Source organism: Zosterops lateralis (genome assembly GCF_965231275.1).
Source record: "Zosterops lateralis genome assembly, chromosome: 5".
NCBI classification, from domain to species: Eukaryota; Metazoa; Chordata; class Aves; order Passeriformes; family Zosteropidae; genus Zosterops; species Zosterops lateralis.
The window spans coordinates 39,484,904-39,501,179 of record NC_139766.1 but is presented as its reverse complement, the minus strand read 5'-3'; positions in this window follow the sequence as shown (position 1 = coordinate 39,501,179).

Here is a 16,276-nt window from a genome sequence, read left to right as displayed (position 1 = left end):
TCCTGGGTATATTTCCTCTAACAGTACTGGTAAAAGCAAAACTAGTTTTTGCATGTAATAGTTTCTTACAACATCTGCTTTTGGTGAAACCACTCCTGATGACCTCAGAGAGCCAGCCACTCCCAGGTTTCCAGGGACTTCAATAGATCTTGATGCTGGAGATACTGCTGGATTGGCCTGTTGTTAGAGGAGCCCCAATGCCTTCCTGTAGCATTATACAATATATTGTATACATATACATATACAATACAGCAATATATTATGTCCTTGGATAATTTCACACTTTGATTGAAGAGACCCAGCAACTGTCCTCAAAACATTGCAGAGAACCTGCAACAGGACTGAGTCTCTGGTCTGAGCCTTGATGTGAGAGACAAAACCATTCCTGCACACAGCCAAGTGCCCGTATGACAGATATGGTATAGCTCCAAGGATCTGACACCTCAGTATGTGTAGGATTGGGAATACCTGCCTGAGGCCTTCCAGTTACAGCAGGCAGGATTATTGATGGCTTTATACATCTACCTCCTGCCTTGTACTTCAATGCTCATGCTTCAAAGGATGGATGGAGCACATGAATACTGGAACAGATTGAAGGATGTCGCTAGCTGTACAGACAAAATAATGCCTGTGTCAGGGCACCAAAGAGTGTGTTCCTTACCCTGAAGGGTTTTGTCAGGAAACAGAGCTGGCTGCTGTACTAGGGAGTGCAAGCCAGGAGCCAATAGTGGCAGTCCAGGAAAGGCAGTGCCCTCACCCTCAGGCTGAAGTTTCTCACTCACAGTACCCCAAGAAAAGAGGAAAGAAAGGGTTAAATAACCAGACTCAGCTAACAGCCTAATGACGAAGGGGCAAGTCTGTAGTGAAGAGACATGCCAGAGGTCAGGCCAGAATGACAGGTCAGGAAAGCAAAGAAAAATGCAATTCCAGGCACAGCACACCTCCACCATAGCTCAGGCTAGAGCAAGAGACTGAGTGCAGCTGCAGCTCCTGAATTAATGCTCAGAAGGTTGCATGGGTTGGGGTCCCAGGTAAGAGTTTCCACAACTTCACTGTTTTTATGGCTCACACAGACAGTTGTGCTGTATCACACATGAACACAGGCAGGTAAACATCCAGAAGAAGAGAGAAGAGGTAAAGGAGAGAATCACAAAGACAGTTATTAACTGGTATAGGACAGACTATGCCATTGAGAGGACTATAGCTGATGTGACTCCTTGTCTCTCATTTTTAGGTGGTGACACTTTTCTCACCTTGCCTGGCTCAACATGCAATGTATCTGTCAGCAGTATTTGAGTTGTCATCACAGGACTGCAGTGAAAAACTTTTAAATCAGGTGTACCAGGTAAGGAGAAAGGCTTCATGGGATAGGAACTTTAGGAATTTGAGGTACCAAGTAAATGGGCTTATGTGAGGTACAGAGGAATTTACAATACCCCAGGCAAGACTACCTGTTCATGTGAGCTAAGGGCACAGTTTGTGAGCTCCCAATGGATCTGGAGGCTTCTCCAATTTGGTCACAGGCACATATCCTGGATGGCTTTCTGCCTCAAGGGTGTGCCTGAGGGCAACACAAACATGGCCTCTCATTAGGTATTGCATCTTGGATCCTGCCTGTTTCTGCACAGTTGTCCTGTTCACTGAACTAAGCATCCCAATGGAAGTGTATTGCGTGCCCCTTAGCCAGGAGCATAAAGTTCATCATTCCCACACGATGACATGCAGCTTCAAGAAGAAGCAAGAAATCCTTTAGGGAAAATCCACAGATTTCTAGCTCAGGAGTCTGTTTTGGATAATACAGCACTGAACTAGTGTAAGTTAGAGATGCCTCAGGGTTTTATTGTTGTAGAGTTAAATCACAGAGGTGGATGCACAAAAGTGGCCCCAAAGAGGATGACAGGTTAGCTGTGGAGGGCAAAGATGTTGAAGGAGATTGTGCCTTTAATGATGCTTTTTGTTATGGGGAGACAGAGCTGCTGTTTTCTGGGCTCTGGAGAAAGACTGGGATGGTGCAAGGGGAGGAGTTTAGGAGTGAATAATGGGCATAGTCATTGCCATATACCAAATACATCTAAAACAGGGATGCTATGAAACAAAGAATGTAAGGAAAGAAAACACTGTGTGAAAAGTAGCAGAAAAAACAGTGAGTAATGGGAAATCTGAGAGAGGAATGAAAGACAAAGATGAAAACTGTGTGAGAGAACATAAAAGTAAGCAAAGATACAGAAAGATAAACTGAAAATTAAAGATGTTTAAGGGCTGCCTTTTCAATCAGCTTTTGAAAGGATTTTGAATTAATTAATGGTGAAATTATTTGCCGCAGATCTAGGACAATATGGTTGGTAGAACATTTAGTAATGATTATCATTTTGTCTGACAGCCATATGAGTTCTTTCATTAATTAAATTGCTGTGAATTTTAGTGGCACAGTACCTTCTGAAATCAGGAGCAATACCTAGTCTTGACCTGACATCTTGACACAGTAAACATTTTGGAATATATTATTAAAGACAGATTGAAATGCTCTCTGAGTAGATAATATGAACATATCATAGAAGGTCATACCTTTTAATACCTTCAATCTTTTTCAAGATCTTTCCAAAGGTATTTATTAAAAGATTGGTGTGCCTTTCTATATCTGAAATTTAAAACTCACAAATTTTACTGGAGACTTGTCCAATTTTTAATCAGTCTGAAGGAATATTACTTTTTAAACAATAAAATGAACTGAGAAAACCTCAGGTTTTGGCACTGGAGTTCTCTAGTTTGTCAGTGGGAAATGATTCATAGTGAAGTATTGTATTATATTATATATTAAAACTCTGAATCAAAACAGTTATCTAATATTGCAGACCCATGATCAATTCCTTAAAATAATCATGTATTTAATTTTGTGTGTGCAAAGACACCAGTGGACTGGTCCACTAGTAATATTAGGCATGTGCATATGTCTTTGCAGATTTGGAGCTTAATAAATTAAGTTTGTTGTCTAGAAAACATAGGTTCTGACAGCCCTAAACTACCTATAATCTTCTTTAATTTATTCAAAAATGTCTGAAGCATATTTAGACAATTTTTAAAAAACCCTTTCTTGAGACTTTGTGCTTCAATGTACATCATTGATGTCTTTCCACTATAAAATAAGAAAAAGTGGCATCTCATATCTTCCATTTTAAAAGCTCCATAAAATAAGATATACATAATAATTTGCAAATGCTAGGTTTCAGCCCTTCAAATTATTTATGATTTTGTTGATCTCACACCTGTGAATATTTGTATATGTGCAGTATCAAAGTCACTGGTAGGAATTTAAAACTATTTGGTAACAGACTAGTGTCTATGTAGCTCTCACCACAAAGCAACTTCACATTTTATGACCTTTTGCATAAGGCCAGTACTGAAACAGTTGTTTACTTTGTTTTGAATGCTAAAATGGTGTAGAAGTTTTTAAAATACCTTGTTGACTAACAAGAAAAAAAATCATATTTTATAATCTAGGTAGACTTGCTTGCAATTTTTTAATGTGTGCTTATTTACAAAATGTAAACAGGGCTGTGTGCTTATTTATAATTTTTGTCAATCAATGTATGTTTGAACCCAGTTTCCCACTCTCCCATCCAATCCCTTTGTTTACAGTAAGTTATAGAGAAAGCAGGCCAGGAACAAGTGTAATATAAAGAAGTGGCCTGATAACCCTTATTAAGGGTACCCTGGAACAAAAGTGTGTAATTGTAGGAAAAAATATGAGATAGTACAGCATGAAAAGTATGATATGCATCTCTAGAAATATTTAAGAGAGGTAATTTAAAATATTTAAAGGTATTGAAGTCTTTAGATCTATTCAAGAGTCAACCAAGTTCACGTCTTCATACAGGCTGTTTGCCGTATTTCTTAATCACTTCATTTTGAAAATGAATTATGACCTTGCTACCATTTACATCACTGATATTTTCTCATTATTTACTGACTTTGAATTAGAGCTGAAAGTTTTCAATGTACATGACAAAGTCATAGCCTTCAGCAAAATGTTTCAGCTATGAATTTGTCAAGAAAGAGAAAACAATTTTGATACATTTAGACCCTTGACCTTTAATGGATGAAAAGGAACAAAACACTCAACGGTCTGATAGAAAAGACTGCAGAGTGGAACACTTGGTAGGTCTCAGTTGTCAGTTTACCCAATACATTAAGTGAGCAAGGGGAATGACAAAGCCATTTGTAGACATCTGCAACTCCAGTTTCCAATTAAAGGACATATATCAATTCTACAGATCATCTTGTGGTCATGAAAGGAAATAGGAATTCATGCTGGAACCTACTAAACAGGAATAAAACAAACAGCCTGTCTAGGCATGAAGGGTTGTAACAATCTGTTCAGGATCATGTTTAGTCTCAATAAATGAAATATTAGTTATGCACATACATTAAATAAATACCTACCTGTACCTGATGAATACCAAAAAGTAGTTTTCAAAATTTCATGAGAATTAAGATAAAAAGTGTAGATTCACAAAACTGTAATGGAATTTCATAGAGGTTTGTTTTTTTTTTTTTTTTTTTTGAGTTTGTGTGTTTGGGGTTGTTTTGTTTTTTTCTTTGTTTTTGGTGTGGGCTTTTTGGTACAAACATGATAGTTATACTTACAGACTTAAATTTGCTACACTGCAAAACAAATATGCAGAATTTACATCTGCCACAAGGAAATTTTAAGAAACTCAGAACACCTCTCATCCTACAAATGAAGATTGATAGGCATTTTACTCTCAAGTAAAGGCCCCAAGCCAAGGAACCAATAACCTGGGATATGCTCTGGCATATATTCACCTCAGTTCAGATGTATTTAAACCACAGCAAATAAAGACATAATAATATCTGACTTTACAGACTTAGCTCATTTAAAAATAACTTTAATATTAGAGCTGGAGAAAATGTTTGGCACTGTTACCATGTTCAAATAGGAACACTATGCCAAATGGTCACTACTTTTGACAGTAGTTTCACAGCAGAGAAAGATATTAAGTGCTTACAACAAAGCTGCCTTCCCAGCAAAGGCCAGGGCATTAGGATTCAATAAAGAAAAAAATAAAAGGTGGGATGGATTCATTTAGGCAGAGAGTAAGACACTGAGATAGGCATAATTCAAAAGAGAGGTGGTACAGGTGTGTGCTGCACTATAAGTGAGTTCATACTGTACATTTCAAAATCTTGTACCGAGTGCTGGTATTATTGATATAGAATATATTGTGCCGTAAATGTGTGAGAAAGGAATGTGCTTAGAATTTTGGTTCCTAAAATGAAAGCCTCAGAGAGTCTCAGAGACCTCCCAGGGCATTTGGGCCACACAAAGCTGATGTTTCATATTTACATCACAGGCTGTTATGCCCTGAGAGCTTTCTATGTTGTTTTTAATGAAGAGAACAAAGGCAGCACTGTAAGTCAAATTCCCCTAAAGACAATGTAACTAGGCCAGCTGACACACTGAGGCCTTGCTGAATAGAGACAAGTGCTGCTCACCCCCCTGAACACTGAGAGCTGTGTCAAATACCTAAAAGCTTCGTAATGCCCTTCTCTTCATGTATGTAGCATTGCATAGAGGATATGCTTTACTAACATTCTTGGCACAATGAGCAAGGGATTTAAACTGCAAAAGGGAAACAGTTCCTTTTATATTTATCCCTTATATATTCAAGATAGATATAAAAAGAAATGGAAAAGTTTCTTTTAAAGGTCTTAGGAAAGAGCTTAAATATGAATAACATGAGTGGGTTAGATGCATTTTAGAATCCAGATTATTGCTGTGCCATGCCTTAACAAGCAGCTTTAAACAACGCAGTTTATAATCATAGAAATGTTGGAGTTGGAAGGGGCGGGAGTTTAAAAGTCTGGAGATATTTCTCCAGATTGGAGAAGCCAATTAGAAATGGCTTTTTAAATTATTTTTTTTTCAGTTGTACATTAGTGATCTATCAAGTTTACTGGGTTTCACAATGTACCTTAAAGCTCCACTTTTTTATGCAAGCTACTCTGGTTATTTCTTTCTTCTATTTTACAATCTTTGCTAATAGTCTTACAATTTTCTTCACTACCAGACTCTGACAGGGTGACTCTCGTTACCAGATATGACAGGGTTTGTGTTCAAGTAAAGCAATTTAGAAGAGAGAAACAGCATTATTAACTTCTGACCAGTGTGTAACATTAGAGTAACAAAGATATTTGTAGTTGTGTTCATCTAATTTATTTCTACAGTAATGGAATTCTTAAATTTTCTCACTGAGAGAGGGCAAGACCTATGCCAACATTTAGTCTGCGATTTTCAGAAAAATGGAGGATAAATTTAGGCTTTAATGGTTAGGCTTTTATAACATTCTAATTCATACCCAATATTCACAGCAGTCAAAAATAGCTCCCTAGGAGCACAACAGGACAAGCTCCATAGCAGCTGTCAATATTGCATAGCCTAAATGGGCTTGGACAAGGTGACTGCTCATCACCTCCAGCTCTGCACATATTAAGACTCCTGCCAGTGAAATACACTCAATTTCACTAGGTGACAGCATGCCTCTGGTATGTCAGCAGAAAAACATGAGTATTATGTAGAAACTTTTCTCAGATTGGCATGGATTATATTTTGCCTTAATAGGTAGCTATTATTTTTAACGAGATAAATTGCTGGAAATTACTCTTAGCAAAACAGCTCAGAGCAGAAAAAATTAGAAAGGACAATAATTTGATCAGAAAAAGAGAACTATTGAAATTGGCCATTTCCCTTTGACAGAACAATCTCTGGGGATATGGGATATGGGATTAGAATGATGAGGCACAACAGTGTGAACTATCCTGTCTTCCAACAATGCTGCTGATACTCCCCCCCCCATGACAGTAGAAGAGCACAAACATAAAATCATCACATTGGATTTATCAAGAGCATTCTGACAAAACAGTATGATACCTTAAGGGCAATGCTCCAGAGGTACATAGAGGCTTAGATTCTATTCAGAATACTGATAAATGGTGCTGCTTAAATTAGAGTCTACAAGTATTTCAGCAATCAGGAAGTTCGTTGTGAAAGCCTTGGCCTGCACCTTGGAACAATATGAAATTCAGGAAGATTTGCCAAATTAAATGCTTGGATTAGGTTACTCACCCTCAGAAAAACAAGCCAGGGAAGCAGTAGTACCACAGGAGCAAATTATGGCGGCAGATAAATAATTAACATCATTCAATAATATAATATTATAACACAGAAAGAATACAATGATTCCAAGGTGTTCTAATCGAGTTGCCATATAAAATATATATGTCCGAAAATTTCAGAGAGTGGAAAAACCCCAAACCTTTCTATAACAACTCTGGCTTTGTTCAGTATTGCAGTTGAAGAAAAGACTCAGTCTTCTGTCCAGTAAAAATGTGTTCCCCTTTTGTACGAGGGAACAAACATTAAACCATATAGTGAAATGTTATGGAAAAATTTACAGTAAAGCTAATCCAAAGGTTTCCTAATGGAGAAAACCCTACTTTTCAGGATATAACCACAGGAGGTCCACTTACTTGTAAGGACCGGATGATACTTTTTTTTCAGGCAACAGCACTATATTAATGAGAGAAGCCACTCTGAATAATAAGGATGGAACTATAGCCCACAATAGTCACTTTCCCACAGGGGCACACAGCAGCAATGTTTTTAATACCATATAAATCATCATCACAATGCATTAAATAGCTAATGACAGACTGTTTTGTCAATAGAGAGTTTGTTTGTAAACAGGACAGCTGGAAGCTGACTGTCATTGAGTCAGGAGTCACAGAAAACTTCACAGTGAAAGACAGAATTAGAGCCCCTGGCTCTTAATTTAACCCTTATTCATGAATCACATCCCAAATTGCCTTAAAAATGGAATTTAAAAATCAAATGTGGATGCTAATGGGTATCTCATTTTATGCTGCAAATAAACTACGTGAGTCTAAAACAACAAGGTTGTAGTTTAGGTGCAGTTTGGGTGAAAAACAGGCCATGATACAGAAAGGCTGAAGTTGTCTTCAAATACTTTCAGATGACACAGATTGTTAATTGAACAAGTGTTTTGCTGCACATTTTTGACAGGACTTTTTCAGAATAATAAAAATAAAGCATTGGAGAGCTCCATAGAATGACCCCCTCTGGAGAACTGACCCAGGTTTAAGAAATCTCTTTGGAGGTTCTCGATAATAAGTGGAAATGGGACTTTAGGGACTAACTTCTCTCCTTGTAGCTACTGACAGTGTGAATGTCATGCATGCTTCAGTGACAAGTACAGAGAGTTATGCTCCTATCTGCCACACTTTCCTGCTAGGAGCTGAGCACCTGGATTAGGAATGTTTAGCTTTCTCAGTCCCAGGGAGAGTAATTATTGCTCACTTGCTGGTCAAAATACAATCTTAAATCTGACCTCCTGAAAGTAATGACAGCACAGCCATTATAGCTAGCATCTCTATAAATGACATTGAGACAAGGCTTCTTTTGAATCAGGTCAGTTTTCCTTCAATACACAGGTCAGCCCTCATGGGATATCTCCCATGTCACTATGTACACAATTGTGTGCGAGCATTATTCAGTATCAGATAAATGAGATACTAGCTAAAGTGAGGGGCAGTGATGAATGAATTGATCCTGAGGGCCAGCTCCTCCACTAGCTGTACTACAGGCAATGAAATCCAAAAAAATTCTTCCTATTATCCATCAAGAGTAGGGGACAAAGTTTTCACTGTTTTGCTCATTTTGCATGCTGTTGGAAAGGAGAAGATTGCTTCCTACACTAGAGATTAGATGGAAACTTCTTACATGAAGTTTCCCTCTGCATTTAACCAGATTAGGAATCCCAGAATCTCAGTGGATCTGCTTCATTTTGTGTGTGGCTGCAGTAAGTGATGATATGAGAAAAGACTCAAGAATTTTTGTGGGACTTATGGTATGTATTAAAACCAGTTTAGGACTCCTATCTGATATTCTCAAAGGCATGTCCACAAAACACAGTTATAATTTAGATGTTGTGCTTATTTCCTATACCCAAATATAATTCTGCTACTCCTGTAGTGTAGTTACTCTGCCTCATCTGAAAGGATGTCTCACAAGTTTTAAGGGCATTAGTTCCTTAGGAGTATAAACTTCATAATACCTACAGGGATCATGCCAGAGATATGTGTATTTCTTTTATGAAGTTAATGGTTTCTGTAGTGATTGTAAGTACCAGCTGGAACAACAAGTACCTAATTGAAAATACACTTCCTGATTAGAGATTCTCATTAGTACACAGGAATCTCAAGTGCAGTGTGTGTTGACGCCAAGGTAGTTGTGGCTTTCCTAAAAAAAAAACCAAACATCTTTTTGATAGCTCAGCTCTCATAGGATCTAGTTTTTGAACTGCATTTCTACAGCTCATTTTCACACTACCCCTGCTCATGCAAAATGGATCCTAAGGAGTTGTGCTGTTTATAACAAAGTGTACAACTGAGTCTATTCCCACTGCAGCAGTCACTCTACTGTGTACAGGTATAACAAATTATTTCACACTTTCTTCACAGTCAGAATGTTGTGCTCCACAGTACTGGATTTTTTTTTTTAAAAGCTCCACTTCATTAAGTGGTTAATAATCTTGTAAAAACAAAAATGCTATCTTCAGAAATGTAAGGACTGCAAAGGCAGTACTACTCAGGAACTGTTGTAGGAACTAGGAGAAAGTACCAAAACGAAATATATTTATTTTTCAATTTCATGATTTTTGAAAGAAGTGTACTGATGACACCTTCACACTCTCTAAAACCAAGTGCACTATGTGCATATATTACTAATTCCCATTAGCTGTCTGCAAGTTTGATGGAATGAAAGAATTAAGATTATATTTAGTTTGGAATAAATATAAAATGCTTGTACATCCATTGATAACTCAAGGAGAATGCTGAGGCTTTTTTGATTCAAAAACAATCAGTTATCAATGTTTGCAGATTTGCCAATGTCATATTCAGTTGTCTCATTAAAGAAGACATCTGCTTTAGCAAATTGTATCTAACTCTGTGCCTGAACATGTGGAATGAAGAGTGAAAGAGGGAGGGAGAGGAAAGTCTCTTTATTTTACTCACTCTTCCTTCCTTTCTCTCTCCCTCTCTCTCCTTTGTACTACTTCCCAACATATCAGGATTAGCCATGGGTCTGATGGCAGTTCATACAGGTTGCCAAAGGCAAGGAAACTCTAAAACTATGCTTCCAATGTACTGATAACTTCAAAAAAGCTGAAAGGATGACTGAGAAGGCAGCAGCCTTTAAATGGGATGTCTTGTTAACAACTTGTCCATAAACTACCAGTTGGTATGACCTACCTAATAAGATACTTACCATACACTGTCTTCCTCACATATTTTTATTAAACATATACAATTAGTTGTTTAAAATTTACACTTTTTCCTTACTAAAAGGCACTGTATGGCTCCACTGCTCAAGAAAGCTGCCTGGGAAGCTGCTTTCATTTCTCCAAATACTGTTACAACCTTCAAAAATGTGCCATGGGGAATAGGCTGCTGCCTCCCCATTAGGTCTGCCTGCAGGGCTGGATGTTTTGTCACACTTTGGCCCATCCCTTTCCCTCATCAGGCTGTGCCTCTGTTCAGCCTTGCAACCTTTATGTGCTGAGAACACCAAGCCCATGGCATTAGTGTAAAGGATCTATGTCTTCTAGTAGAACTTAGACTTGACTGAACACCTAATACTGATGGATATGTTGTTCCATTGATACCTAACCTTGCTGTGACTGTCTAATCGTCTGCATTTTATTTCTAAAGTAAATTGGCCAGCTTTAGTTTCCTTCTGTTTTATCCCTTTATACTATCTGTGTCTTTATTTAAGTACAATAAACTTCTACCAGCTATCTTTCCTTGTATGCACTGGTTCACTGTGTCCAAGTTATCATCTAAATATTTTGTGGTAAATTAAATAAATGAAACTCAAATAGTATTTATGGGACATATCACTCAGAAGACCTCAGAATACTCTCCTGAATCATGGTAAATTAACCAATGTCCTTTTGAAATTGAAGACCTCAGAACCAGATGCACTAATTCTTTCAAGGATTTCTGAAATCTTCCCAGAGTGTAATGTTAGGGCTTCCTGATTAGGCATCTAGTAATCAAGATTGAACCCATAACTTGTATGCATGTAGTTTCTTAGTTTAGAGTCTAAGTCCTGCTTGGCTCTACAGTTTAATGTGACAATGTACACATGGCACAGACAGGGATAACAGAGCCAGTCTTAGTCTAGGCTGGGTAACACTGAAACTGTAAAGAGAGAGCTGCTCTGCCTAACCATACTTATTTGTCTTTTGAAACCATGATATGGCAACTTCACAGCTTTTGCTAACTGAGCTGGACAGACTATATTTGGCTCTTCCAGTCTGACTCGATTTTGAAATCTTACTGTTTAGAAATAATACTACAACCACCAAGTCTTTATGCACATTCAGTGAGGTGCAGAAATACTGTGTCTCAAATCACTGTGACTCTGCAATTTAGGTGTAGGTAGCTGAAGGATTGTAGAGGTGTTTTACCTACACTTTAAAATGAGGACAGAATGTCCATAAAACTTTAACATTACTGGTTAAAAAAAAAATCACAAAATTTTAGCATGCATAAAGAAGGTCCCTGGAAAGAACTGAGTCTTTCACCAAGGCTTTGACAAAGGTAGTCACTAAAATCAATCAAATAACTCAATCACCATGTGAATGGTATGATTAAAATAGAAAGATGTCATAGGAACTTGAGAAACTACAAATAAAGCCTTTCAGTGCTTGCCTTTTTTTCTCTAAGTTCATTCCTTTTTACCTTGTCTTCAATGGTTTCTTTGTTTTAGTATCTTTGCAATGCAAAGTTCTTTTGTGTTCAGTGTGAGAGATTTACAGCTGCAACACATAGGAAAGAAACGCTCAAGCTGCACAATAAAGTCCATTATTAGAAGAAATTTGGATTTGTAAATCAAAACGAAACCATCAGTGCAGAGGTAGGCATTAAGATCAATGATCTGATTCTATGTTGATTTTTTCATTAAATATTCACCTCTGGCCAAATCCCCTCTTGGACTCCTTCATTACAGATTCTAATTAGTGAGAAATTTAATGGCCTAATAAGAAAGAGAAAAACATTTGATGATAAGGCTGTTGAGGGACTTATGCAACACTTACCTGTCTAAAGAGGACTCATGATTTCCATCTTGAAATTCTCTCTCCTCCCTACAAATCTTCATCTTGGAAAGCTGAGGAAGGTTTCCATTCTTGACTGAGCTGCCTAACTTAACATCAATTTCCTGATTAAATCATTGCAGGATCTGCAAAATTTTGTTTGTGTTTGTATTGTCATTTATGGTAAATCTTTTGCATTAAAACACCAAAATCAGACCTTTGAGTTGATGTGTGGGGACACATCTGTGAGAAAGGAACTTAAGCTGCAGCAAGAATTGTGTACAAGTTTAATATATCTCAATGACATTTACATCCCAGGCTCAGCTGTTAATGTGATGGAATGTCCTTGCTGTGTTTTGAAAGGAAGAACTGAAAGTGCCTTAGGTTGTTTTTCGCTTTTTTAAAATAACTTAGGTCTCCAGCTTTCAGATATGGGATGTTAGATCTGAGGAGAAATGCCTCCCTCGCATCCCTGCATAAGGCTTTAGGGTAAAGCACTATGCCTCTAATTTCCTAATTGCTTATATCCTGCTACAAATCCCTTCCTCAGGGACCTCATTTCAAGGCATAAGGGAATCATGGGAATGTGATTTAGTTTGAGAAACTGGACTGTGACTGACAGACACCTAAAAAGTCTAAGTATGTGATAATGTGAAATTTGAGCAGTGAGTACTGAGCACCTTACTTAACTCCAAGATTAATTGGTGCTTCTTTTAATGACTATGTAATCATTGATAGACTGCTAGCAATGACTAGTACAATAGAGTTGCTTTTATCCTTCATGGACCCACAGAAATTAAGTCTTTTTCTGTTCTATAAAATACTGGTTTGTGGAGTAGGAGAACTTTTTCCTATAACTCCAGTCTTCTTGTAAACTTACAGATGATTCTGAAAAGCAGTGTCACTGAAAATATTCTATTTAGTTTTACTGCATAATATACTATATTCAAAGTTGAGAACAAATGGAAATGAAATTAAAATTTGTTCTTACTGCTGTGGAAAAGGTAGATATATAATGTGTTATTAATTTTATAGGAATAAATACATACATTCTTTTAAAAAATAGTAATTATTTTCTTGGATACATAATTCTTATCAATTTTTCTCTCTAATTTCTTTGTTTCCAAAAAGAAGTTGAAACTTTATTTGACAAATGTAACATTTCTTTAAAAATTCTCCTTTTCTAATCTACAGCGACCATCAAAGACTTAATGAATGCGATATCACTAAACATAATAATGCTGCTAAGTATGTTTTTAATGTTATACTTAAGGAATGGAACTGTGTAAGATAGTACTAGTGTTACATACTTCAGCTGACAATTTCAAATTATACTGACATTTAATTAACTCTAAGTCATTCCTATAATATTAAATAATTAAGTAGTTCAAAATACTTAATTTATATAGCATTTGAACAAAACAACTCCTCTTTATTGTTTAAATAAAGATACTGAAAATAAAAATCTGTAAGAAAGATTCGGATATTAAAAACACTGCAATATGAGATCAGAAACTTCAAAAAATTGAAAGGAAATAGTTTATAGAGCATTTCATAAATTTCTCTTACTATACATATAGGAATAAATAAAAATTTCAGTGCTACACATCAGGAAATGTTAATGCGTCAGTCCTTAGAGATGAATCCATCTGACTGAACAAAGTTTTGGAATTTATGACCAAATGTTTGGTTTTTTTAGAAAGGAAAACTTTCATCTCATGTAAGTAAGTATCAGCAAATATAAGTATTAATTTCTGATTTTCTAATTTCCCATATTTTTGGCACACCGTACTATCCAAGATGAAAACGGTTGGCAAGACTGCCATTTGTCGAGGGATCACACAGACAGGTAAGATCAAAGATTAAAAACATTCATCAGCATCACTGTCAATAATTTACCAAGTCACCAAGGACAGTCAAAAACTATGACTGACTCTGCTGTGTCCAGAAGATAATGGAGTAGGGAATTTTAAAAGGTACCTTAGGACCAAGGCATTAACTATGATCAAGTTGTTGATCAAGTGGTGCATCAGCTGCACACTTGACCCAGTCTTTCCTGTGCTTTATAAGGAAGATCGGTAACAAATGTTACGCTCTGAAGTTGTTTATAATTTTCTTCAGATTTATGGAAACTGGTAGCTGTTTGTTAGATATCTCAGAAAATTCTTTTTCTTCCTTTTTTATTTTTTTTTTTCTGTAGGAACAAAGGCATTTTGTAAAAATTCAATTTTTACTTTTGAAAATTACAATAAGCCATTTTGCAAGTACAGCATAATATAAGAACTACAGTTCACATAAGTAATTTTTATATGCCTCTTTTAATTTTCTCTAGTGAAAACTTTTAGTTAGTTCAGAGTTGTTTTTTCATTACCTTAGTTACAAACAAGACTGATTATTTTAAGTAAGCTGGAGCAAGAAGCCTGCTCTACTTCAAATTAAAATAGCTCCATTTTTAATGTTTCATATTTGTCTGCTGAAAAAAATATAAAGCACATTATATTTTAATGAAATTGCTTTCAATAGAACAGCAACTTTTTGACATGCAATTAGCATTGCTGCAACTAGTTAATCATTAAAATATATGGTGAATAAATTATATTTCTTTTATATTTATATTATATAGATTACATTGGATTATAGTCAAACTGTATTTCTCTTCCAGAGTACACAGTATAGTCAGGTCACTGTCATGACCCAGTCATCATCATCATCATCATCATCATGTCATGTAGCATTTGTTTGACATTTGTACCTTCTTATTGTTAAAGCTTAAAGATGTTCTGCTAACCTTTCTGTGGGTATTTCAAATTGAGGAATTCAGACACACTCTATACAAACAAAAAGAGCCTGTAGACCCATAAAAGGTCAACAGAGGAAATAGAATCCCCATGAAAGCAATTCTCTCTGAAAGCCTCAGCTTAGCTTACAGCAAAAGTTCTGCCCAGTTTATGTGCCATGTTTGGAATAAGCCTTATTTTTTGGAGCAGTGTACAGTCTGAATCTAAGAGAAACTCAAATTATTCTGAGTTGGCTTATTTTAACTGCAGATCAATTAACAACTTAGCCATAAAAATATGTAAAGGATAACTTACTAATTTTAATAATTGATGATTGAAATGCAAAAATTTATTTAATCCGTTTTTAGAATTCTTTCTATTGTTTTCAAATTATAACACTGAAAAACCCCACAATGCTCTTACGGTAGGAATATGCCAGGTAAAACATGTAGCAGTAGATTCAGTTAAATTATTTGGCTTGTGTTTTGGCCTGAGAGAACCAATGCAGTATTAGTTTTCATAGTGACTATTCTTTTCTAGTGTTTAAACATGCCTCTGGGGCTCTGGAAACTGGATCAATACCCAGCCTAACTAAGTGGAGTCTGCACCTAGGATGAGATTTACCTCTAGGCTGAAGAGCTGGCCAAAGGTCTCTCCTGTTCTGTGTATTCTGACTCTCTGCACTGTATTACTCTTACCCCGAAGAAAACCTCTGCAATGTTCAGATTTCACAAGACCTATTTATATATATATATATATATATATACACATATATATATACTGAAAAAGCCTCATGTGAACTCTTAAGATTGTATTTCAGGATTTTCATTTTATTTTCATATTGAAATTGTTGGTCAAGTTAAATTAAATTAAAACAAACAGAAAATTCTTTTCTGACTTGCAAAATGTGCAATTAAAACAGATCAAGATAATCATGAATCAGGTTTGTTAATATCTAGTAGCAATACCTTGTCAATATCTGCTCCATTGAATGAGAGTTCAGTGCTAATCCTACATAAGACTAAAAAAATTACCACTGAATAGCAGCTTATTTTCTCTCTTGAATGCCCAAAAATATTCAAAATACCCAAACACCTTCCTTCATGGGTATGTCTATCAGACATCCTTTAAACTGTCCTTTAAAACATAAGGAAAAAATACCCCAACCAACCAACCAACCAACCAACCAACCAACCAACCAACCCAGTCTGTAAAAAGTATTTCAAATAATCTGTCAAATTGACAAACTATAGAGAATGGCAATGGGTATTAATTGCTTTTGAATTTGTTTGGTTTGTCTCA